At 43.9% G+C, this 26,261-nt stretch overlaps 1 protein-coding gene across 1 annotated transcript in view; it reads right to left on the bottom strand.

Moving 5' to 3' along the window:
* The window catches only part of LNX1 (ligand of numb-protein X 1), a 126,054-nt gene extending 116,106 nt beyond the window's left edge, over positions 1-9,948 (bottom strand). Inside the window, exon 1 of the mRNA XM_038398605.2 lies at positions 7,891-9,948. The gene's annotated coding sequence lies outside the window, so the exon portion shown is untranslated. The remainder of the gene's footprint in view (positions 1-7,890) is intronic.
* Positions 9,949-26,261: the final 16,313 nt, after the last annotated feature.

The raw sequence follows: 26,261 nt of genomic DNA, 5'->3' as shown, positions 1-26,261 counted from the left end.
GAACAGCTGATTTGCAGGAAGCCGGGGGGTGGGGGGTGGAGAAGCAGAGTGGGGTGGTGCATTCAGGGGAGGAGCAGAGGTAAGCTGGGGCCAGGCACGGGGCGGGGAGCTGCCGGTAGAGGCTCTGCACCCACCAAATTTTCCCTGTGGGTGCTCCAACCCCGGAGCACCCACGGAGTTGGTGCCTAAGGCGCCACTTTTGATGTGATAAGTGGGGGGAGCAGCTGCTCCCCCCCAGCTATGCTCCCCCGCACCTAGGAGCCAGAGGGACCTGCCAGATGCTTCCTGGGAGCTGCCCCAGGTAAGCACTGCCGGGACTCCCCAGCTCGCCCCCCTCTGGCTCTTAGGGGTAGGGTGGGCACCCACTACAGTGGCCCATGAGACCCTCCTGCCCAGTTCTGGGGGAAGTCAGGGGACAGGGGTCGATGGGGCAGGGGTCCCAGGGGGGGGGGGGCAATCAAGAAATGTAGGAGGTTGGATGGGGCAGGAGTCCCAGGGGGCGGGGGCGGGCCACGATCCCCTCATGGGGTGAGGAGGGAACCTGTTAAGATTTTGGCAGCTCATCACTGCCTGAGTCCAAACATATTTGTGGGCCCCCATGGAGGCAATGGAGCATGGCACAGGGAGGTCAGTCCCCAGAGCAAGGGGCCTGCCAGAACCAATGGGGCATGGCATGGCAGGGGCAGCCCTGCTCCGCCTAGCCCAGTGCAAGGGCACTATTTACGAACTGGCAGTGGCCAGATGCACCCTGGCCCACCCAGCCCTGTGCTGCCAGCATGCCCCTTCCCCTTGGGGGCAGGCCCATGTTGTGCCACACAGCCCCCCTGCCCAACAAGAACACCCTCCCCCCAACTCCCTATGGCAAGAGCCTCCCTGAACCCACTATGCCCAGTGACCCCCAGGCCTCCTTCGCAAATGCACAGCACCCCCCACAACACCACCCCTGCCCAGTGCCTCCCTTACCCACAGCCCCACCATAAGTGCCCAGCACCCCCCCATAGAACCCCCACTCCCTAGTGTCCCAACACACACATGTTCCCCACCCCCTCTCAGCCCAGCACACCACCCCCAGACACCTCCCCACCCAAGAGACCCACTCCCCCACGCTCTACCTCTCGGCCACACTCACCAGCTCTGCTTGGAGGGAGTGTGTCTGCCGGGGGGAGCCGGCAGTGCAGCTAGGGCTGGTCCCGGGGCAGAGAATTGCTCCGGACTCTCAGGAGTGGCGCAATCAGCCAGGCCAGGGCCTGGCCTGGTCGGGCTCCCTCAGGACCCACTTGCTTGGGGGGCCCAGCAAAGCCCCCACCCACTGTCCCTCCTCCCCCACAAACTGACCAAGACTTGCCAGGCTTCTGCACCAGTTCCAGGGGGCTCAGCTCTGGGGAGACAGGCGGGGCCCCATAGGTGGTGGGAAGCAGAGACTGCCCAGAGTAGGAGGTGCACTGGGGTCTGGCCAGGGGCAGAGAGGAGCTGACAGGTGAGGCCGGGGGTGGAGAAGAGCCCTTGGCCAGCTGGTGGGCAGGCCAAGAGGAGCAAGTGATGGGTGAGGGGGAGCCAGCAGGCTGGCGGGGTCTCAGGACGCAGTGCAACTGGAACAGGCTGGGGCCCCTTCTGAGCATGGGCCTGACTCCATGGCACCACTGGCGCCATTGTAAACCCGGGTCTGTTGGTAATGCAGGTTATCCAGATGTACAGTTAACGGGACAATGTGTGGGGCTGGCCTGAGCCACCTGGTGTCACCACTAGCCTGAGCCCCGCACCACCAGGGCTAACAGCTCGAGCCCCGCCACCCAGTGCCTCATGTTGCCAGGCCCCCCCCAAATTCCTCTGAACCCCACTAAGGGGGTGCACTCCACTTTTTTGGCAAAAACTGTGCATTTGTTCTGTTTGCTTTTGCCAACTGACAAGGCTGTCCCTAGGGGGTGCAGGGCCCGGGACAACCCCCCTCCCCTGCCCCCACACCATCCCTTCCCTCAAGCCCCAGCTTCCACCTCGCCTCTTCCCACCCTGACCCACTCCACCCCACCCCTTCCCAACCTTGATCCGCCCCCATTCCACCCCTTCCCCCAAGCCACAGCCCCAACTCTTTCCAACTTCTGCCCCCTCCCCCGAGAAACATAGGGAGCTGGTGGGGAGGGGCAGAGTGGCCTGGGGCCAGGTCGCTTACTGCTGCTGGCTCCAGGCTCCCTGCTAACCCCCCAGGCCGCCCTGGACCCTGTGTCCGAAAGTGTGGACACCCCAAAGCACAGGGCCCAGGGCAGTTGCCCCGGTCCCTCAATGGATGGGACGGCTCTGCCAACTGATAATCAGTTAGCAGGAACAAACGGGACAAATGCCCAGTTTTGCCAAAAAAGTTGGGATGTCTGGGGCAGGGCTTAAAAAGGGGACTGTCGCAGCCAAAACAGGACATATGGTCTCCCTATGTTCAGTGGGCACCTAATAAAACTACAAATTTTCTTTGTCTCCTATCAGATGATAATATTACAAATAACATGTTCTATATATTCTCTCTCAGGAGAAAAGTTAAAGGATTAATCTTGGCTTTCAGCACATTCATTAGTTAAATTGAAAAGCAAGCTCGTTACATAACCAATCCTACGACAATTATATCTATCTCCTCAAAGTTCAGAGTGGATTTCTAACCAAAATGAAGGGAATCCATCCATGGAGATGAAAGTGCTTTGATGTGCTAGAAATTTCCCATGCACTGCAGCAATTTTCAAAATTAACTATTTCCCCCCACAATAATATTTTGCACTTACATAACACCTCCAAAGATCTCAAAGCACTTCAACATTAATAAATTTTGCTTTACAGTCTCCCAGCGAGGTAAGGAAACAAATACTGTTCACAGATGGGGAAATTGAGGCACAGAGGTTAAATGACTTGCTCACAATTATATAGGTAGTCTGTGGCAGAAGTAAGATCTAGATTAAGCTTGTGACAGTCACTCCTAAGCTTTAACCAAGAAGCCATCTTCTCCCTATTGATTATATGTAAAAAGGCAGAATTATTTAACCTGGGTAAAGATCCCATAGTTTAGCCGATGCCACAGTAGCTCAGTTGGGAGAGCATTTGACTGAAAATCTAAAGGGTCCCAGGCACTGGCAGGCCTCTTTGCTTCATTTACAGGTCAGACTGGATGATCGCAGTGGTCCCTTCTGTCTTTATAATATAAATAACACTTGTCTACTACAAAAGTGAGACAATTTGGGGGTCTTGTCTGTATCACCTCTGAATTGTAGATGATTTTATGAATTGTATCATGAAGTTACTGTGTCATGGAAAGCCTACATGAATGCGGATCCAGTCTGAGTTAGCAGGGCTGTGTCTGTCGTATTTTTGCCAGGCCAGAGAATGGTGAGTCATCAGCACTCATTGTCTGATCATATTCAAAAGTAAATAGCTTGGGACAATGGGTTTGCTGTAGCTGGGAGAAGACACTCCCTCCACTTGTCTGAAGGGGGGTGGACTGGAAGTAATGGAAAATTACCAGGAGGAGAAGAAAAGGAGGTGATCCCCATTTTGCACCCGATTAAGATGAGGGAAGCTGTTGCAGGGACAGAGAGGAAAGGAGGGAGAAGACTCTGGCAGTCTGCCTGCCTGATGGCACACAGATGATCCCCCAAAGATGCCCAATGGAAGGGTGAGCTATTGAGGGACACTGCATTTATGCTGTTGTATTGTTCTGTATGACTGATTACTTTCCTGTGCTTTACAGGATTAAGGATAAAAGAGCATAAAGATGTTAGACTGGGCAATGTGTGAGTGTGCTGACTGCTTCACAACAAAGAGTTAGGGCCGGTCTACATTTAAAATGCTGCAGCTGTGCTGCTGTAGTGCTTCATTGAAGTCGCTACCTCTGCTGACGGGAGGAGTTCTTCCATTGGCCTAGGTACTCCACCTCCCCTAGAGGGGGTAGCTCTGTCAACATAATGCCAGCTATACTAGGAGTTAGGTTGGTTTAACTGCATTACTTAGGGGTGGAGATCTGGGGGAGAGGTGTGTTTGAATATTGGGGAGTCTGAAGAATCAGCATTGGGCCCAGAGGGACTAGGACAGCAGGTCCCACCATCTGAGGGTGAGGGAGTGGGCCAGACAGAAGATCCGCACCATGACAACATGCCTAGGAATCCTGAGACTGGGGCAATGGCTGGACTTGGCTCAGGCTCCAGGCACTTGAAACACCCTGGGAATCTAGAGCACAGGGGCTTGGATTCCCCTCCCGCAGTCCTAGTGGGAGGCCAGTAAAGAATGCTACAGAGGATCTATCACAACCATTTGTTCAAATTAGTACATACAGACATGCACCAGATACACAAGTTATCCTCAGATTAACTTTTATATTCAGTTTTATTTTTAAAACCAATTTCATAGATTCATAGTTTAAGGCCAGAAAGAAACATCCAATCATCTAGTCTGACCTATGTATCACAGGCCATTAAATTTTACTCAGTTATGCCTCTACTGAACCCAATAACTGGTGTTTGACTAAAACATATCTTCCAAAAATGCACCCAAAGATAGAGAATTTGCCACTTCCCTGGGTAGTTTGTTCCAATGGTTAATCACTCTCATGGTTAAAAAATGGTGCCTCATTTGAATGTGTCAGGTTTCTGCTTCTAACCATGGGTTCTTGTCATGCCTTACTGTGCTAGACTAAAGAGCCCCATAGTACCCGGTATTTTCTCCATGTAAAGGTACTTACACACTCTAATAGAATCACCTCTCAATCTTCTTTTAAACTAAATGGACTGAACTAAGTCTCTCACTGTAAAGCATTTTCTCCACTCAAATCATTTGTGTGGCTCTTTTCTGCACCTTCTCCAATTTTTCAACACCCTTTTTAAAGCATGGACACCAGAATGAGATGCAGTATTTCTTGCACTGGGCTCACCAATGCCATATACAGTGGTATACTCACTTCCCTACTCCTGCTTACTATTCCCTGTTTATACATTTACAGAACGAGCTAGCCCTTTTTGCCACTCATGTTCAGTTGCTTGATCATTAAGACCCCTAAATCCCTTTCAGCATCATTGCTTTCCAGGATACAGTCCCCCATTCTATGGGTATGGCCTGCATTCCTTGGCCTAGGTACTTACAAGGGGGACTGGGCACCAAACTGCCACTTTAGGTATCCAAATCCAACATTTAGATGCCACTGGCATTCACAAAATTACCCCTCAGAAGCTCCCTAAATTCCCTAGGCACCTACTGGTTAACTCCCTGGGTGTCTAAAATTTGGCCAGCAGGCATGTGCAAGCCACCTAAGTCCTGACAGCACTGAGCAGCTCAGCACCTAACTCATGGGTAAACCCTGGTGGGATTCACAAACTAGGTGTTCCTCTACCTTTCTTGCCTGTGGTGCCCAATCTGATAGGCACTCAGAGATCACTTAAGTGCACACCTACCGGATTGGGTCTCACACAAAACACTGCTGCTGTTACCGTGTAGCCCAGTGGTCAGAGAACTCACCCAGGATGTGAAATACCCAGGTTCAGTTCCCTGGCCCCCGCTCTGAATTAGGAGGGACCTGAACTTGAGTCTCCCATCTCCCAGGTGAGTGCCCTGGGCTATGGGGCATTCTGGGGGTGGGTGAGTCTCTCTTGTTGAAGCTGTTGAACTTTGTATGAAATACTGAAATATTCATTGGATCAAGGGCAGGAACCCGGGTCTCCCAGGTGAGTGCTCTTACTGCAGGGCTATAGAGTAACTCACACGCTCTCTTTGGCACAATGAATGTAATCAATTATTTTAACATTCCAATCATGGGAAGAGTCCCACCAGGTTTCCATATTGCCAATTATATCCAGTTTCTTCTCAGAAATAAGAATTTCCAATTCCTCTTCCTTCTTACTCTGGCTCCTAGCGGTGGTATTTAAGCAACTGAAAAAATTCTTCTCCTCACATTCTTTACCATGTCTATTCAATTTGTTCCTGCCCTAGTGCACTTGAGTTTGTATCACATATGCCTCCTTAGCACAGCCCCCTGTGTTTAGTTTAATGCTCTTCAAGAGGCTCAAGCTGTTCTTCAACCTCGCAGTCATGCAAAACGAAGATATCTGCCCTCTGCCACACCCATACAATCCCATTAACATCAGTAGTATTGCATGTGTTGCAAGTCCACAGAGAATTTAGCCCTATATTGTTTTTGGCGCAAACAACACACACTGAGGATATTTTTGTTGACGTGGGATGCTGACACAAACTGGATGGAATATTTTATTTGCACTACAGCTTAAATAATGGCATTCAGCGTTCTTCTTTACATAGGAACATTCTGTTTTTGCAGGTGGCTTTGTACATTAATTCAACAAGTAAAACTGTAAAATGTCAGTGTAACAATTCTATTTACATCATGCCGTCAGGCTTAATGACACAGCTTCAAAGAACCACTGTCTACAGACTTCTAATATAAAGCCACAGTATTCAGCTCCACACCTAGCCAAAAAATATTGCTGAAATATCTCTAAAGAGACACAATTACATTTCACACCACAAGAAGAAATGGATTGCTACTATGTGAGACATCATCATCTTGTACTCATCTGTGACAGTATCTGTTACCTATAGGTAATTTAGCCCTTCTGTACATACCACATATAATACCAGCAAGTCTTCTGAAGCCCCTCCCTGGAGCAGAGATGGCAGCCATCTCAGTGCCCATGACTATTATACGGGTATTATTGACACCACTGTGCTACCCACCTCTCTGTAAGATGACCAGGTAGTTTTCTCTAGGAATTGTCTATATGGAGAATTAGTGCGTAGCAACCCGTGGTGTAAAGCTACAGTGCACTGGCCTGCCGCTTATTCCCTGGCTGTGTGGACTGCTGGTGCACATTAAAAGTTCCGTAGTTGTGGTGTAGTAGTGAGACAGAGACCGAAAGAGCAAAATCCAACAAGGTTTCTTATTAAGACAACAATCTTGTAGCTCCAGAAGCACTTGCAGCAGCAGCAGCCCCTGACCCAGCTGTGACACGCACCCACTTACATTTTCTGCTTCCTGTTGGTTTTTCATAAATCAAACACTACTACTCCCAGTACACAATATTAGATACAGCAACACTATTGTAGTGTGCTTTGATCGACTCCCATTTCAAACATAAAAGCATCTGGCAGCTTTTACCCCAGCTGAAGTCTGTAGTGTGTGAAGCCCACATACACAAACTAGGAGTTTTCAAAGGTGCAAATTCAAGTTAGGATTTTGTGGTCCAGAACATCCTCAATACTTCAAAGAGATGCGTCAGTGCAGAATGTTACACCCTAACAGCATCCCAGTTAAGCCAATGGGGCTTCATGCAAGTGCAAGGATCTGCACTGATGCATTTGTTTGCAGGATCAAGGCTGTGGACAGGTGTGAGGATCAAGCAGAGAGTGTGGGTAGGAAAGTTATTAGCAGCAGGCTAGGGATATTGTACAAAGTCAGCTTGTAGAAACGCAAAGGAAAAGTGCCCACTCGGTGGCTTATTCTACAGTTTTCACTGAGGCAACATTTCCACCAATTTCAATTGAGATTGTCAGCCCTTTGGGAGACTGTCTTTGGTATAAAGAAAAGGAGTACTTGTGGCACCCTAGAGACTAACATTTATTTGAGCATAAGCTTTCGTGAGCTACAGCTCACTTCATCATGAAAGCTTATGCTCAAATAAATTTGTTAGTCTCTAAGGTGCCAGAAGTACTCCTTTTCTTTTTGCGAATACAGACTAACATGGCTGCTACTCTGAAACCTGTCTTTGGTATGTGTTCTGTACAGCAACTAGCTGATTTGAGGCTCTAAGCAAAGATATAAATAATAATGGGAACTTGGCTTGAGTAAGTAGTAAGGCGGGGGGGAGTGCACTGAAAGATTCTGCAACCTAAGCTCATTTACAGCATGTCACTTACCTATTTCAAACCGTGCTTGAAAGCAGTGCGTCGTGCAACAGCTGAACTGGTCTCTTTCTGACCACACACACTGTGGTGTCCTTTTCCTAGGAAGAAGTGTCTTCCCCTTTCTCCACTTCAGTTGTAGTTTAAACATGGAAAAAAAAACAAACATACTTACCTACAAGATGGATAGAGGGAGGAAGGAGGAACAATAACCCGAGATACCTATTGATCTTTCATTAAACACCATCCTCTTAAAAGCATCATTTTCTTCTAAACAGATAGAATGTTTCCAATACACACAGATTTTGTTCAGTTGTCAAGTCCATTTCAAGCAAGATGCTTGGCCACTGAAGCAGTCAATGTTGCTAGCCTAGCTACCTTAGAAAACCTAGGGGGGTACATATCTTTCAATTAATTTTTGTTTTGCTAAGTGAGTTCAAACAACACATAGGCAGAGCACCATTTCTATGAAAATTAAAAGTTTGCTCTGGCTATTCATTTATGCATAAGGAGTACAGTGCATAAGGGGGTAGGGGGAGAAAGGGGCCTGAAGATATAAATACACAAAAAAGGCTCTTATTTTAACAATATCTATTGCAAGTTAGAAAACAGTATTAGGTGAACCTTTAAATACGTCTCAGTTTGGTTCAGATAAACCCCAAAAGCTCAGATGAACAAGTGCTGCTTTATTCTAAAAGATCTATTTGCAAACCCAAAGGTAAAAAGAAAAAGCCCTTGGTTTGCTGACCTACACTGCATAGTACAAGGCCTATCTGTTTGGTAATGCTTTTTTTTGCCTGAGGACTTGTGACTCTTTGTTTCTTTATGCTGTCTAGCAAAGGCCTAATTTTTTTTTTTTGTTTAAATCTTCTCCTTTACAAATTCAGGCCTTGTCTATTGTAGAAAACTTAACGAGTGGAAATCTAGTTGAATGAAACCAAACACAAAACCTAAAAGAGGGAAACACCCCTGCTCAGCAAGATATCTCCTCAGCGAATGGATGCTGAGCATCTTTCTCCACCCTGTGATATACTGAATCAGTCTTGTGTTTATTGGCAGACAGGGTGATCCACTGTCTGTTACAATGTTCCTTTTTACCTCCAACTGTTCTTGATACTTACGGTTTATCTTCAAAGGTTTTCCATTGGCTTTTCTGTGGTTATTGCAATGGCGGACAGTTGAGCGATACATCATGTAATTGGCTATCCAGGAAGGGGTGACAAGTCTCAACTTCTTGAATGGACCATCACTGAGCCTGGCTCACTTTTACTCCAAGACCATAAGGGCATAATTTTTGACAGTTACATTATTCCTTAAATATTTCCCATACATAGATCTTGATGATTGTGAGCATTGGTAAATTGCAAGCTTTCGGTAGAGACCTCACATGCTACCCTTCATGGATAAATACCAGAAGTGATGCATTAGGTGCAGTGAGTTTGTCAGGTCTGAGGCAGGAGTTGTTTGTAAAGAAGAGTGAACACTTTGTCTGCAGGCATCAATGGTCCTCTGTGCACAGTATTTAACTTAATTCATTTACAGATGAATGCTCTTCCCCTTCAGTGCTCTTCCCTTCAGGGAACATAAGAACGGCCATACTGGGACAGACCAAAGGTCCATCTAACCCAGTATCCTGTCTTCCAATAGTGGCCAATGCCAGGTGCCCCACCGGGAACGAACAGAATCGGTAATCAAGTGATCCATCCCCTGTTGCCCATTCCCAGCTTCTGGCAAACGGACACTAGGGACACCATCCCCATTAGAACTCATCTCACCATGAACATGCTCTAACACATCAAAAAGGCTTTAAGTAAATTATACTTCATGACAATTTAAAAAAATTCAAAAACATTCAGATCTTTCTTTGAGGTCTTCTGTGTTTGATGAATTCTGCAGTTAACATTGTGCTAATTCCGAGATAATTTAATGTGTGGGCTTATATCCGTGACATATGTGCACCTAAAGAATGTGATAGGAGCATTTTATAAATACATTATAAATGGTAAAAGGCAGGTGCTTAAGCCACATATGTGACATGTAAATTTCTTTACACAGAAACTAGAGAAACTAGGACCAAGACTCCCAAACTATTTTTTGTACATAACCCAAGACAGGAGATGAACTGAGGTCTCCAGAAGTTTACGGCTGATGCATTAATCCTACACCTACACTTCCCCTGCTAACTAACTCATGCGTTTGTCATCAGAGCACAACTCTTACTGTGTATTTAAAGAACAGACTATTTTTAACTGTCAAAGGTTTCAGCAGCAGCAATCATTTAATTCACTATAGAGATGTGTTCCTACTGCTGACAGAAAAACTTTACATTAATGTATTACAAGGGAAATTGCCATTTACATTCAGACATTGTGTCATATTCACAATGCTCCTGATAATACAGAAGCTGTTTGCTTTTCATTTGTGGACATGGATCAGAAAATACTGACAATTTTCAATGCTTGCCTTGAATTTCAATGCCGCCTCCTTGTAATAGCTAACAGTGAACTACTGTTGGAATACACTAGGTCCCTCACACCACACAAAATATGTTGACTTGTCAAGTGTGTGGAGACTGCAAACTCTCTCCCCTCCCAAAAAGTTTAGCAATGGACCATTATTTTTGATTTTGACATCTGAAGAGAGGATGCAAACACCAGGAAGGAAGTTTTCAGAATCTGTATAAAAATACTCTATAATAGACCTTCCAAAGGGAATATTACAACAGGATACAGTAAAGGAAAACAGGGGAAGGATTTGAAGGGGAGAGGCTCACACTGTAAATGAAAAATACTTCTTCTGTGTTTGGTGTGTGTTTTTTTTCCAGAACTACTTTTGCCTAATGAAAAATGTATCATTAGTGTGCTAACTACTTAAAATAGACTTTGAGCACATTTGTGGAATTCTTAAGTATAGTTAATTTGTACCTTCCTAGTACAAGAAACGTGGAGGTATACTTATAATCAGTGTTTGACTACTCCCTTTAGGCCACCAACATATTGGTAGAAATGAATAGGTTATATCCTGTGTACTAGAATTCAAAAATCTTTGAAGGGATTCCCTCCCATACCCTGAACACTTCTTGAAGAACTAGAAGAAAAAAAAAAGTAACGTTACTCAAACTGCAGACAAGATGTCCAGGTCTGGAACTGCTCAATTATATCTGGTCCGAACAAAAATAATCATGAGTTATTGCACTTTGTGGTAGTGATTTGCATAATATATATCAATATTCCATAGCACAATATGATCTAATTCAACAGCAAAAGTAATGTGGAATATAAAAGTTTAGATTTTGAATTTATCTAATTCCAAAATCCCAGCATTTATTTAAGCACGGACAACGTGTTCAGTGCTGTACAAGACACAAAAAAGCTTACATATCTAAGAGTTAACAAGCTAAGAAACAAAATAGAAAAGAATGGATTGCACAAGGAAAGAGAAACTTTGTGTTATACAAACTTTTGTTCGTCTTTGTTCACATCTTGAAAGTATCATGGAAGAAGCGAGTCGTAGGGAAGGACTTAAATATGGAGAGACCGATGGCATGGCAAAGAGGAATAGTGAAACTACTTATAATTATAAAACGTAGCAGATCACTTTAAATCAAGCTTTTACAGTTATTGGCAAGATCTCAGAAGACAGGATTAGAAATAGAGCTATGCCAAAGGTCCACAGCAGAACTTCCTTAGTTTATAATTGGCACTCAATTATTAAACCAGTAGGTTTCTGTCTGAACTTTTTTTCAGGCTCAAAAATGTTGTGACAAAATTGGAATTGACATTTATTGATCTACATGGAGAAATGCAGATTTGTTGAGGCTCAGGTCTTGTTGGTTTGAACTGAGTTTACAGTGAATGGTTAGATGCAGTAAATTATATGGTAGGTATTAGAGGTGTGATTAGCAGGAAGCATGTGATCTGAAGGGGTCAACCACAATGCAAATCATGCGTATGCCTTCACGGAATGGGGCTAAGCCCCACTGAACTCTAAGTCTGCGATACAAAAGCAATGACACTACACAGTCCTAATGAGAAGCTCTGTTAACCGTGTAAAGCTAAACAGCCTGCATATAACAAAAGATACATCCAGGAAAAGAAACACTGGGAGGAGAACGTTAAATTTTCCAGCTGTAGAGCAAATTCAGTTGTCTCTTTTCTTTTAATGAAAGGTCCAGAAGAGGATATCACATCCTTTCTAATTACTTCTATATTTCTGAAGTAAGAAAGCCGACCATACAGGATATACAAACTTTATGAACTAATAGTTTTGCGGAATCAATATGTAGCAAATAAATTCTTAATCATCAAAGGATGAAAAAGGTAAGTAAGCGTAACACTGACAGACCCCGGTTGTCAGTGGGCAGGATCAAAACTGGGACCTCTGGAGGTAAATACATGAGCCTCTACTGCATGAGCTAAAAGCCATATGGCACTTAGAGATTAATGAGTCGGCTCCTCAGCCTTAGCTAAGTTGTCTCGATGCCACTATGGGGGACAGAACACCACACCCAGGAGGTGTGTGGGTTACATAAGCATATAACTTCCCATTAACGTGTCCATGCAATAAACATAAGATTATTAATTTATCCGTTAAGTTGCAGTTCTCCTACAAATTGCTGCAATTCCTTGCTAGATCACTAGGTGGCATGGGACAGATGAGAGGGTAGACAACACAAGACTTCTCTAGTTAGAGTTAAGTAGAGGACTCAAGGACAATAAAGTTATGGTGTTTATTAGTTAATCCATTGCCATCGGTCTTCATTTTGACAATCTATTAGATCACACACAACATTCTTCCACAAAATCCCTGAAGAACTATACAGAAATAGTTTCAAAGGGAGCATGGTTCCCCTCCAAGGGCTTGAAAATGAAGCCTCTCATAAAAAGAGGAGCTATTCCCTCAAGTGGCATTTCTGCAAAGGCTATTCAGTGCTACAGATGGGTCTACTGTGGCAGACTAGTTTGTATAGCACAGTGCAATTTGTCATATTTATGAAGACAGGAGGTGGATGGGAAACAGAAATAGGAGAGGTTGCAAAGAGTGGTCTTGGTCCTTAAGAGATAAAATGCATGAAAGAGGCTATTGATTCTGCTTGTTTGTTCAGTCTTTAAGTGACTGATGGAGGGCCAGACCCATCCATCTTTTCCAGCAGAAACCAAATGGGCATCCCCTTAGGGGACAAGTAGAAATGCAAGCAGAAGACTGAACCTTTAAAATAGCCTGGAATGGAGAGAGAGATTTGCAAGTCAACTAGTCAAAAAACTTGCTCTTCGTATTCTTCCAAAACACTGTCTTGTAGAAGGAGCCGTCTTCTGCAACCTTTCCAATTCCTCTTCTGTGCTAAGGTGGTCTGTCAGCAGCCTGCTAAGAAAGCTCACAGGTCATAAATTATCTTTATATCCAGATGCCAATTTTTAGAACCAGATTACAGGATTCAGAATAAAATAAACTAATTTATTTTCTTCACTGAAGATGGGAGGCATGGTTAAAATGCTAAAATAATACCTGCCTCCACCTGTGCTGCTTGGTATTTATTAACACAATCTGCAGGTAATTACATGCTGACAATGGTATCTGGGAAAAAAAACAAAAAACAAAGCAGATGTTTTGATACCTGAACCTAATTCTCTACCCACCAAGATTATTGGTCCATTCAAGTAGTTTCATGCACTCTATAGTCCCTTGTCTACATGTGTTTATTAGTTTCCACATACAGAAGGAAACACATTTTGAAAGAAAAAAAAAGCTTTGAACTTGGTTGTCCCCTCAGAACACAGGGGACATGCAAAGGGTGCATGCTACCAGAGATGAGAGGGAGAGAGCCTTGGTACATGTACTGTCCAGGGCAAGATTCTAATCAGAAGGTCTACAGTACTGGACTGTCCTGTGCCTCCTGCCGTGTCTCTGAGCTTGAGCAATAGCCATCCCCTCTGTCTGCCAACTAGCACTAATTGTTGACAGCAGCATAAACACTAGCTGTCCAAGTCTCCCTCAGAATAGCTCATGTACAGACACATTAGGAAGGCCTGCTTCCTAGGGCACTCCTATACACAGTGGAATGTTCCTGCCCTGCTGCTTATTTGCATAGATTAGTGGGGGTCAGAGGCAGCCTAATTGTGGCAATTAATTGATCTACGACTACTAGCAGTAGATATGCCCAATGGCCTGTGATGGGATGTTAGATGGGGTGGGATCCGAGTTACTACAGAGAATTCTTTCCTGGGTGTCTGGCTGGTGAGTCTTGCCCACATGCTCGGGGTTTAGCTGACCGCCATATTTGGGGTCAGGAAAGAATTTTCCCCCAGGGCAGATTGGCAGAGGCCCTGGGGGTTTTTCGCCTTCCTCTGCAGCGTGGGGGCACGAGTCACTTGCTGGAGGATTCTCTGCACCTTGAAGTCTCTCTTCCCTGCACTGTTTCTCTTCCTGTTCATTTGTTTCTGAAGTTCTTTCTTATAATCCTTCACTTGCATTCAGTTCAGACTAATGATAGGGGACACATTGTGAATGACACAATATTCAATTTACATGCGAACAGATGAAGGGATGGACATTTAGCGTCTGAGAAAGCTTTTTTTCACATTTGCTGGTGACTAATACCTTGATACAGCCTTTAAGAATGTATTTTCAGTTATGTATACATAACATCTTACATAGTATTTGTACATACATTTCAAAATGGTATAGATGACCAGTGTGACACGGGCTTTCATTTGAGCCTCACATGACATTATTTGGGTAACCAGAATGTACATCCTAGAATCAGGAGATACCTGTGACCCCCTCTGGATCCAGTGGTGTCAGAACAGAGGGAGCCAGGGGGGCCATGGCCCTCCCACTTTTTGAAAATAGAAGGGCCTGACCCATCCACTTTTAGCCATGGTGGACCCTGCCCCCTTCCCCTCCTCTTCGCCTGGAGGCCCCATCTCCCAGCCAGGCCAACAGCTGGTGGAACCTGGCCAGTTGTGGGAGACATATGGAGCCTCCACCTTCCTGCGGTGCAGGCAGCCCAAAAGCAGCCCCGGCCCATGTCCCCATCCCCCGGGGTCTCCGACCAGCCCAGGGTAGGTGGAGGTGGAGGTTCCGCGCCAGCTCCCCACAGCTGCCCACGCAGCTCTTACCCCGACTGGGCTCCAGCTGAGGGGCAGGGCCTCAGAGCCACATCCTGGCCATGGTAAGAGCCATACAGTTAGCTGTGGGGAGCCACAGCAAGGAGCCTCAACCTGCCTGTGGGGTAGAGGGCCCCCCCAAGAATATCCCCCTGCTCATGTCCCCACCCCCTGGACCTTCCACCTAAGGGCAGGTGGAAGGTCCTTGCTGTGGCTCCTCTTACCATGGCCGGGCTGTGGCTCTGAGGCCTCGCCCCCCAGCCAGACAAGAGTCAGGGTAAGAGCTGCACGGGCAGCTGGGGAGGAGCCTGGGTCCTTCCACATGCCCTGGGTGGTGGACCCAGGGGACGGGGACACAGGCAGGGGGCTGCTTTTGCCCCCCCCCCCATGTGAGGGGAGCACGCCCCAGCCTCACTCCGGTTTCCAGCTTGGCTGGGGCCTCTGGAGGAAGAGGAGGGGTGGGGGTAGGGTCCTGGGAAGACCTGGGTTCTTGGGGGGAAGTGAAGGGGCAGGGCTATGGAGGACAGAGGCCCCTGGCCTCCCCACTTTTGGGAAGGCTCTGCCGCATCTGTCTAGACCCTTGCCAATTGGCATTAAGAGGTTCTGGGGTCACAGTGGCTTTATAACAAAAAGCTATAGAAATACAAGTCTAACCACTTTCACATAGAAAAACCTCGTTAGCAAAGCTAGAGGGCATGCCAGAGAGGAAGCAAAAAAAGAAAAGAACATTCTGTAAAATCATAAGCTATAAACAACAGAAAAACATTGACAATGAGGAATTGAGACAGAGAACAATGAGAAACTAAGACACTAGGATTTTTTTCCTGCACATATTAAAACTTAAGCATGATCTATGGTAGCAACAGAGTGAATTGCACTATTATAAATAAAATCTATCTGTGCTTGTAGAAGGAGTAGGTTTTTAAAAGTAGGAAGTGGAGGATATAAAAGCTAAATGGCGTTCTTATGGTTAGTATCTGATTTTCCACAAATTTAAGCTAAGTGATTCCCTGATTTCACTTGTTAAGTAACTAGATGTTTTGGGAAGCCATGTATATTGCAGATTGGATTTACATTCATGATCATTTGATATTGGTGCTAGAACTAGGACTTCTGGGGGTCCTGCTGCATGCCCTAGCTTGAAGTGGTTTCCATCAGATACAGGGTTTACAGTTTGGTTCAATGGCTCTCAGCATCTCCACTATACAAATTGTTCCAGCACCCCTGTCATTTGATGTTGTATGCTACAGTCTCCAGTCACAATTCCTTCCCCTTAACATCTTCCAAATGTTGGCTGATATTGTAGCATCTTTACCCCAGATGAAAAGTTAAGTAGACAGCTCCTCTTTAGAGTCAATGACTAATTGCTACAAGGCTAGTTGGGCCAGTACTTCAGATCTTTCCTAATACTACTCTTCCCCACTTTAATTTCTTGTCATGCACACCTGTACATTATATTCCTTTGTTAACCTTAGGCTTCCATTTAGAAGGACAAACCACTGTTAATGAATTGCAGGCTGAAGCTTTCTGGTTGGGTTCCAGATAGCATTGAAAAGTAACCTTCAGCCCACTGAAAACAAAAACAAAACAAATCAGGTGGTTTGGAGATGGCATTTTCTGTGCACCTGAGAAATAAATGTCAATTTGTTCACTTCTCATTTAGGGCCTCATCCAACTCCCACTAAAGTTAATGAAAGTCTTTATCAATTTTAATAGGATTTAGATTGGATTCTTACGAGGCTCTAAATTTGACCTCCATAAAATCCCCAGAATCTAGTGAGGAACCTGGATGCCAAATAATAATTATTTTTATTTAAAAAAAAAACAACAACACAAAGTCTTCCAGAAGTCCACCGTGAGAAGTTAAACAAACCTCCTCTCTTTTAACCCCAGTAGCAACTCATCTTGTTGAAACTTCCCCAGAACAGTATTTTAGGCTGATGTGATTATGCTGCTAAGTCTGCAGCAGCTGCTAACTAATAAGCCTTTTTCCAAGTTAGGAAGCTGAGGTAGATACAAGAAGGTGAAACATCCCATTCCCTAAAAAGAAATCGTGAATGCATCCGATGAAGTGAGCTGTAGCTCACGAAAGCTTATGCTCAAATAAATTTGTTAGTCTCTAAGGTGCCACAAGTACTCCTTTTCTTTTTGCGAATGCAGACTAACACGGCTGCTACTCTGAAACATCCCATTCCCTGGCATTCCTCTGCTTGGGATGGGAGAAGCGCAGCTCATTCTCATTGTTTCAGGGGTTTGATAGCTGCAGGCTTCTTCATTGACTCTGACAAGGTAAATGAGGCTGAATATGACAAACTGTAGGAACTTTGAACGTAAAAAGGAAGCCAGAACATAATGTTCTCTATCTTCAGGTCACTGTATTATGACATCTTCGTTTTTCTTTCTTTCATCTTTACTGGAAGTTCTCAACAATTAGTTCTTTATGCCACTATTACCACAGGCCTATTGGCAGTTTGTCAAGAGAGAGCCAAAGTACTAATTTGAATTACTAAAATAACATGCTCTTTAGAATTCTCTGCCTTCAAGTACAACTAGTTCAACATCTTATCCTCCTCTGCTGTTTCTCCTGCTGAGTCAGATCTTCTCTGGGCAAACGGCCTATAAACATTTTTCACTTCACTTCAGTGGATGCATGTCAGATACTAAGGTCAGAAAGGACCATTCTGATCATCTAATCCGACCTCCTGCACAACGCAGGCCACAGAATCTCACCCACCCACTCCTATGAAAAACCTCACCTATGTCTGAGCTATTGAAGTCCTCAAATTGTGGTTTAAAGACTTCAAGGAGCAGAGAATCCTCCCTCAAGTGACCCATGCCCCATCCTATAGAGGAAGGCGAAAAACCTCCAGGGCCTCTTCCAATCTGCTCTGGAGGAAAATTCCTTCACGACCCCAAATATGGCAATCAGCTAAACCCTGAGCATAATGGGCAAGATTCACCAGCCAGATACTACAGAAAATTCTTTCCTGGGTAACTCAGATCCCATCCTTCTAATATCCCATCTCAGGGGATTAGGACTATTTACCATGAATATTTAAAGATAATTAATTACCAAAATCACATTATCCCATCATACCATCTCCTCCATAAACTTATCAAGTAGAATCCTAAAGCCAGATAGATATTTTGCCCCCACTGCTTCCCTTGGAAGGCTATTCCAAAACTTCACTTCTCTGATGATTAGAAACCTTCATCTAATTTCAAGTCTAAACTTCCTGATGGCCAGTTTATACCCATTTGTTCTTGTGTCCACATTGGTGCTGAGCTGAAATAATTCCTCTCCCTCTCCTGTATTTATCCCTCTGATATATTTATAGAAAGCAATCATATCTCCCCTCAACCTTCTTTTAGTTAGGCTAAACAAGCCAAGCTCCTTAAGTCTCCTTTCATAAGACAAGTTGTCCATTCCTCGGATCATCCTAGTAGCTCTTCTCTGTACCTGCTCCAGTTTGAATTCATCCTTTTTAAACATGGGAGACCAGAACTGCACACAGTATTCCAGGTGAGGTCTCACCAGTGCCTTGTATAATGGTACTAAAACCTTCTTATCCCTACTGGAAATACCTCTCCTGATGCATCCCAAAACCACATTAGCTTTTTCCACAGCCATATCACGTTGGCAGCTCAGTCATCCTATGATCAACCAATACTCCAAGGTCCTTCTCCTCTTCCGTTACTTCTAATTGATGCGCCCCCAGCTTATAACTAAAATTCTTGTTATTAATCCCTAAATGCATAACCTTACACTTCTCACTATTAAATTTCATCCTATTACTATTACTCCAGTTTACAGTTTACATCCAGATCCTCCTGTATAATATCCCGATCCTTCTCTGAATTGGCAATACCTCCCAGCTTTGTATCATCTGCAAACTTTATTAGCACACTCCCACTTTTTGTGCCAAGGTTAGTAATAAAAAGATGAAATAAGATTGGTCCCAAAATCGATCCCTGAGGAACTCCACTGGTAACCTCCCTCCAGCCTGACAGTTTGCCTTTCAGTAGGACCCGTTGTAGTCTCCCCTTTAACCAAATTCCTTATCCACCTTTTGATGTTCATATTGATCCCCATCTTTTCCAATTTAACTAACAATTCCCCATGTGGCACGCAATCAAACGCCTTACTGAAATCTAGGTAAATTAGATCTACTGCATTTCCTTTATCTAAAAAATCTGTTACTTTCTCAAAGAAGAAGATCAGGTTGGTTTGGCACGATCTACCTTTTGTAAAACCATGTTGTATTTTGTCCCATTTACCATTGACTTCAATGTCCTTAATTAATTACTCCTTCAAAATTTTTTCCAGGACCTTGCATACTACAGATGTCAAACTAACTGGCCTGTAGTTACCCGGATCACTTTTTTTTCCCCTTTCTTAAAAATAGGAACTATATTAGCAATTCTCCAATCATTCGGTACAACTCCTGAGTTTACAGATTCATTAAAAATTCTTGCTAATGGGCTTGCAATTTCAGGTGCCAATTCCGTTAATATTCTTGGATGAAGATTATCTGGGCCCCCCAATTTAGTCCCATTAAGCTGTTTCAGTTTCGCTTCTACCTCAGATATGGTAATATCTACCTCCATATCCTCATTCCCATTTGTCATGCTACCATTATCCCTAAGACCCTCTTTAGCCTTATTAAAGACTGAGGCAAAGTATTTGTTTAGATATTGGGCCATGCCTAGATTATCCTTAACCTCCACTCCACCCTCAGTGTTAAGCGGCCCCACTTTTCTTAATTTTCTTCTTATTTATATGGCTATAGAACCTTTTACTATTGGTTTTAATTCCCTTTGCAAGGTCCAACTCTACTCAACTTTTAGCCTGTCTCACTTTATCCCTACATGTTCTGACCTCAATTAGGTAGCTTTCCTTGCTGATCCCTCCCATCTTCCACTCCCTGTATGCTTTCTGCTTCTACTTAATCACTTCTCTAAGATGCTTGCTCATCCAGCTTGGTCTACAACTCCTGCCTATGAATTTTTTCCCCTTTCTTGGGATACAGGCTTCCGACAGCTTCTGCAGCTTTGATTTAAAGTAATCCCAGGCCTCCTCTACCTTTAGATCCATAAATTCTTCAGTACAATCCACTTTCCTAACTAATTTCCTTGATTTTTGAAAGTCAGCCCTTTTGAAATCAAAAACTCTAGTTGCAGATTTATTTTTGTTAATCCTTCCGTTCAGTTTGAACTGAATTAGCTCATGATCACTTGAACCAAGATTATCCCCTACAATGATTTCTTCTATGAGGTCCTCGCTACTCACCAAAATTAAATCTAAAATGGCATCCCCTCTAGTCGGTTCAGCAACTACTTGATGAAGGAATCCATCAGCTATCGCATTTAGGAAAATCTGAGCCCTAATATTATTACTAGCACTGGTCCTCCAGTCTATATCTGGGAAGTTAAAGTCTCCCATGATCACGCAGTTCCATTAGTATTTACTTTATTAAACACATTAAAAAGGGCTCTCTCCATATCCAAATTAGATCCCGGAGGTCTATAGCACACCAAGCACTATCGTAGGAGAGGCTTTACTAGTTTTCTTCCCCAATGTAATTTTTGCCCAGACGGACTCTGTCTTATCCATTGCATCGCTTCTTATTTCTTTACATTCTACCTCCTCATTGCTATACAATGCTACTCCACCACCTTTACCTTTATTTCTGTCGTTCCTAAACGGCACATACCCTTCAATACCAGTAGTCCAGTCATGATTACTATTCCACCATGTTTCTGTTATCCCTATAATATCTGGTTTCACTTCCTGCACCAGTAGCTCTAGTTCCTCCGTTTTGTTACTTAAGCTCCTCGCATTGGTGTACAAACATCTTAATTTTTGCTGTTTGGCCTCGCTCACATTTTGTGCCCTATTAGGCACAGTCATTCTACAGCCTGGTATCCTATTCTATTAGACTGGTATCCACACTGCCCTCGCTCCTTATATACATTCTCCTACCCACAGCTGTATCCTTTCTTACTTCATCTTCTTCCCTCTCAATGCTAAATGCTAAAATCTGGCATGGAGATTACCTGGACATCTCCCAATCATCTCCCACAAATTCCTAGTTTAAAGCTCTCTTAAAGCTCAGTTGTGCCAGCCTCCATCCTAGAAGTCTATTTCCTTCCCTACTCAGATGAAGTCCATCCCGAGAGAACTGTCCTCTGTCCATGAAAGCCTCCCAGTGGTCATACATCCCAAAGCCCTCCTTATAGCACCACTGCCTAAGCCATCTGTTGACAGTCAATCTTGTCACACCTTTGTTGCCCTTCTCTAGGAACAGGCAGGATCCCGCTAAGGATCACCTGAGCCTCGATTTCCTTAAGCGTCTTCCCCAGCCTAACAGTCTCCCTTAATCCTTTCCAGCGAGAATCTAGCAGTATTATTTGTTCCCACATGAAGGATAATTAGGGGATTCTTTCCCGCTCCTTTTAGGATCCTTTTCAACCTCAGGTCTACATCCCGTATCTTAGCACCTGCAAGACAGCACACCCTTCTATTCTCTGGATCAGCTCTAGTTACAGGCCTGTCTATTCTTCTCAATAAAGAGTCCCCGATCACATAGACCTGCCTTTTCCTGGTGACAGTGCTATTTTCCAGTCTCTCCCCTGTTCCCTCTGGCTGCAAGTTCTTTCCATTCCTATTTTCCTTTATAATCCTCTTCAACCCATTCTGTATCTGGGGCTCATATTTGGTGTAGTCTCCCTTGACTCTTACCCTTTTCCTATAGGACTAGCCTCTCTTCTCTTCTTCCTTGCCCTTCCACCTTCAGCGACTACCTGCTGAGCCCCTTCTTCATTTTCCAACTCTGCAAACCTGTTCCTAAGCTCTATTTCTCCTTCACTAGCCCATCTTTTCCTCTGCCTGGTTCTTTTAGTCACATGCTTCCACTGACCACTTTCCTCACCCAGTCTCCCCTCAAAATTCCCCAGCCCTGCTTCCATCTGTAAGTCTGAGCTTTTCCCTTCAGATACTTCATGTCTTGCTCCATCATCTGTTCAAACCCCTTCCTAAACTCAACCAGACTTTCCACCTGCATCTCCAGACCTCGGAGATGTCTTTTCCTCCATCAGCTCTATCAGATGGCATTTCATGCAGAAAAAACTCTTATCAGGTCCCCACTCCAGGATCATGTACATACCGCAGCTTCCACATCCAGTCATCCACATTGTGTCTTCCACTACAGGAGTCACTCCCACAGCTGCCTCTGTATCTGTCATAGCCTTCCCACCTAAATTCTGTTAATCTTCTCCTCCAACAGAACTCCCACTCAAACGCCCCTGTTTACAGCTCTGTTTGCCAGCTCCTGTGCCGCGGCAGCTGTCAGACTGTCATCAGTCTGTAGAATTTTTGACTCCCAAGGACATAGAAGATGTGGAAGACAAAGTCTAAAATCTGCTTATTCTATCTTTATTATTTTTGTTCCTGGTCTACAAACATGTTGATGTAACTAGAGAAAGTCTGAATGAAGAGAGGTGCTTTGTTTTACAGATTATCCTTTTGCTTTGCTTATTAATGATTTATTGAGTGATGTATTTAGTTCTTTTTTTACAGATAGGCATGGTTCTTGGAGATTTTTGTTGAGGAGAGGTGATTTATAACCATTAAGATGTCTCAATGGAGCCATATGAAACGCATGAAGAAAAGTAGGAAAAACTGAAAGATTGAGATTTTTCTCGTTCACCATCTGCTGCACCATATATATAATCTCTATGTTTAGAGTGGTTTAAAGTTCTGTTTTATTTTAAAATAGAAAAGTAAAACCTCTTCTCACTCCATTTGCTGGCCAGCTGGAATGACAATGCCTGTTCCTGCTTATTTAAGAGAATTCAGAGCAGAAGGGGATAAACACCACACAGTTGATATTCTCCAAGTAAAAGATGTCAATGAGAAACAAGGGAAAGACAGCTTCAAATGGCTTCCTTAAAAGCGTACAGAGGAGTTATGAATGTGAACTAATTTCAGCCTCATTTCACAAGTCTCCTCTCCAAAGCCAAAATTACTCATTCACTAGCAGTAAGTATCTCTTGATAGTAACCAGCAAAAGCAAGTTCTATGACTTTAGAGTGTCATTCTCACCATGGGTGGGAAGTTCCAGTAGGGCCAGAGATTCAAAAACCAAGCTGAAATGTCATTATAATGTAATTATACAATATAATCACAACAGTCACGGAAAAGGAAAGTACATAGCAGCAAAATATAGACTGATTGCATTGGAACAACATTTGAGAAAGTAATTCTTCTAGTTTTAAAAAAAATTTCTGGTTCTCATTTTTTATGGCGGACCCTGTTGTTCTTTTATTTAAATGGTACACATGAGATTTTGTATCTCTTTTTATGCAGTAGGAGTTTCATTTTACTCTCTACACTTACAACAGTTTCCTTGGGTCATTATCTTTATACTTCTTTCATAATTAAATAATGGAGAAGTTTGTTGAAAACTAAATATTTCTGCCTTTTTCATGATTATCTGCACATTCCTGCAAAACAGTCCCTGAGAAAGTACCAGTCTCCATAAAAAATGCTTTCTTTGCTCTAATGCTAGCTAATGAAGTTAAAATCCTGTCTTTCTGCCGGTTTTAGGGTTTTCTATAGTATCCATCCACTAGAATACCTAAGCACTCCCCAGCTGCCTTAACATTAGCATGGCAATGTCCCTAATGGACTTCATGGAGTCATTTGCTCTTCTCCTTTCACTGGTCATTGTGTTTGGGGTACATGCACAATTTTTTTTAAATATCTCAGTTATGGCGTTGGAGAGTCTTGCAGTATGCACTAAAATTTTAGACTGCTCTAATCTTGTCTGGGTTTTTTCCCCTGCAATTCTATTAACCTCACATTTTGCTTGGGAGTTTATAAACTGCATTGTTAAACCATGACTATCTGTGTTGGTGGGTTCTGGATGTGAATATGGCAGCTGGGTCCCCCCCCCCATGATGAAAATCAGGACCAGGGTCTTAGACTGGCAGTGGAAACAGAGTGGGATCCAGTCATGGGACTGGAGCACAGAAGTGATATGCTCCCAGCCATACATCCTGTTGAGAAGGAGGGCTGCTGCATTCTGCACAACCTAGGGTCTTCTACTTGCTTCCACCTTGAGACACAGACACAGCATATTGTGATAATCTAGAGGGGAAACGATGAATACATGAATACGCTGTGGCCAGATCTTCATTTGTGAGGTAAGGGGAAAGTTTCCTAGCAAGCTGAACATGGAAACATTTTTCAGCATGGATGATACCTGTTTATCTAGGATAAGTGAAGAGTGAAATAGGACTCTGAAGATCATACCACTTTGAAAAACCTGGGTACATACCTGTACTAGAAAGGGAGGTCAATGTTTCAGTCAGTCAGTTATTTCCCTCTCCCTACAGGCATTGCTTTGGTCTTGTCCAGGTTTACTTGCAGCCAGCTGTTCTTCCAGGTGCTGACTTCTTGTCGGCATTGGGACATCCCTGTGATTGGACTGATTGCATCGGTGGAATTTTAGATATATGGGTGGAGATTATAGGCACTCTGCTGGTTGGGGAGCCCATGTTGTCTCACAAGCTTTTAATAGATTAATCTACACATTGAAGAGGACGTGGGACACAAGAAGTGAGAGCTCTTGTATAAGAGGCGCAAGTTGCCCTTCACCACCTGAGGCTTTGTTTGAGTAATGATCAAAGCCACTGTACTGCTGCACCATCTACTGCAGCTATGTCATTAAGATGATCAGCCACACTGTATGGTCAACTGTTTCAAATGCTTCAAATGCTGGAGAGATTGAGGAGGAAGAGTGCTGTGATAACAGCTTCTATTAGTCTCCATAAGGAGCTCATCTTAGATTGCTGCTAGGGCTCTTTTCATACCATACCCTGCCTAAAGCCCTTACATGCATTCTAATCAACCAATGCCACTTTGAAATATTAAATAATTGGCAATACAGAAGTATTAACTTCTGGCAGTCCAAATTGTGGAAAAAAAGAAATGACTTCAGAGGGGAAATAATCTAGAGGACATTTCTCTCTAATTTCTGCAAGAAAAATGCTAACTTTCTGCTACTTGACAAGTGTATTAATTAAAAAATCCAGCATATATTTCTGAGACTAAATAACAGGCTAGAAGCAGTTATATGCTTCTAATGCTTATAATGTTTTGACTTGGGTCCTCTGAATTGGTGCCAAAAGCTGGGTGCATTCCAACCCCTTCCCACCACCAGTTCTCAGAGTCAAAAGTAGTCACAGACGAACCTTTATAATTGTATTTCAGTTACTTAAGGTGGGTGTTTGGGTTTGGCCTACTTGTTTATCATATCAGCTTTTAAAAATCTGCCCAGCTTGGCTTTTATGTTAACACCCTATTAAGAAAAATGGGGAAGTTTACACTCTGGTGGTGGCATCATCATTTCAGGCTGCCTGGATATAGTATACTGCACAAGGAAGCAGTTCACGGATTTACCTATTGAAGGAGCTACAAATTGGCTTCTAAAAGTTAACACCCAAGGGGGAAGTCATAATTCTGGAGGACATGAAATTTTATCATCATTCCAATTGACATGGAAGCTCCAGACTCAGAGTATATCTCCTCTGCAATTACAAACACACAGCTAGCCTGTGCCAGCTGATTCAGGCACGCGGGGTATTGGCTAAGGGGCTGTTTAATTGTGGTGTAGACATTTGGGCTCATGCTGGAGCCTGGACTCTATGATCTGTGAGGTAGGAGAGTCCCAGATCTTGGGCTGCAGCCTAAGCCCGAACATCTACACTGTAATTAATCAGCCCCTTAGCCCGAGCCCCATGAGCCCAAGTCAGCTGGCATGTGCCAGCCACGTGTGTCTAGTTGTAACATAGACATATCCCCAATGACCCCAAACTCCCTGTCCAAAGAAGCATGCTTTAACACTGTGTTTAAACATAGAACCAGTTTTACTGCAAGCTAACACATGCTGGCAGGTAGAATGGACACAAGATGTGTTACTCCTGTTTCTAACCCATTTAAGTGGCATTACCCTTGTTTGGCCTTTGTCCAAAAAGTCAGCCAAATTGTGTTAGAAACCGATTTGCAGTGCCTGCATGTGAACAATGTTTCACATGGCTTTGAAATGCCATCCTTTGTTTAGTGAAAATATGACCACTGAGTTAATGCAGCATAGACTTACTGAGTGAAATTGTCAAGGATTAATTTTGAAGTTGACACCCCATTAAGATGACTGTGGAAATAGACACTTCTAGTGGTGGCTACATAACCCATATATATTTCCAACATACTTTCTT

The sequence above is a fragment of the Dermochelys coriacea genome, chromosome 4 (genome assembly GCF_009764565.3).
Source record: "Dermochelys coriacea isolate rDerCor1 chromosome 4, rDerCor1.pri.v4, whole genome shotgun sequence".
Lineage (NCBI taxonomy): Eukaryota > Metazoa > Chordata > Testudines > Dermochelyidae > Dermochelys > Dermochelys coriacea.
The sequence above is the reverse complement of the archived record's forward strand: the minus strand, read 5'-3'. Positions and strand labels throughout refer to the sequence as shown.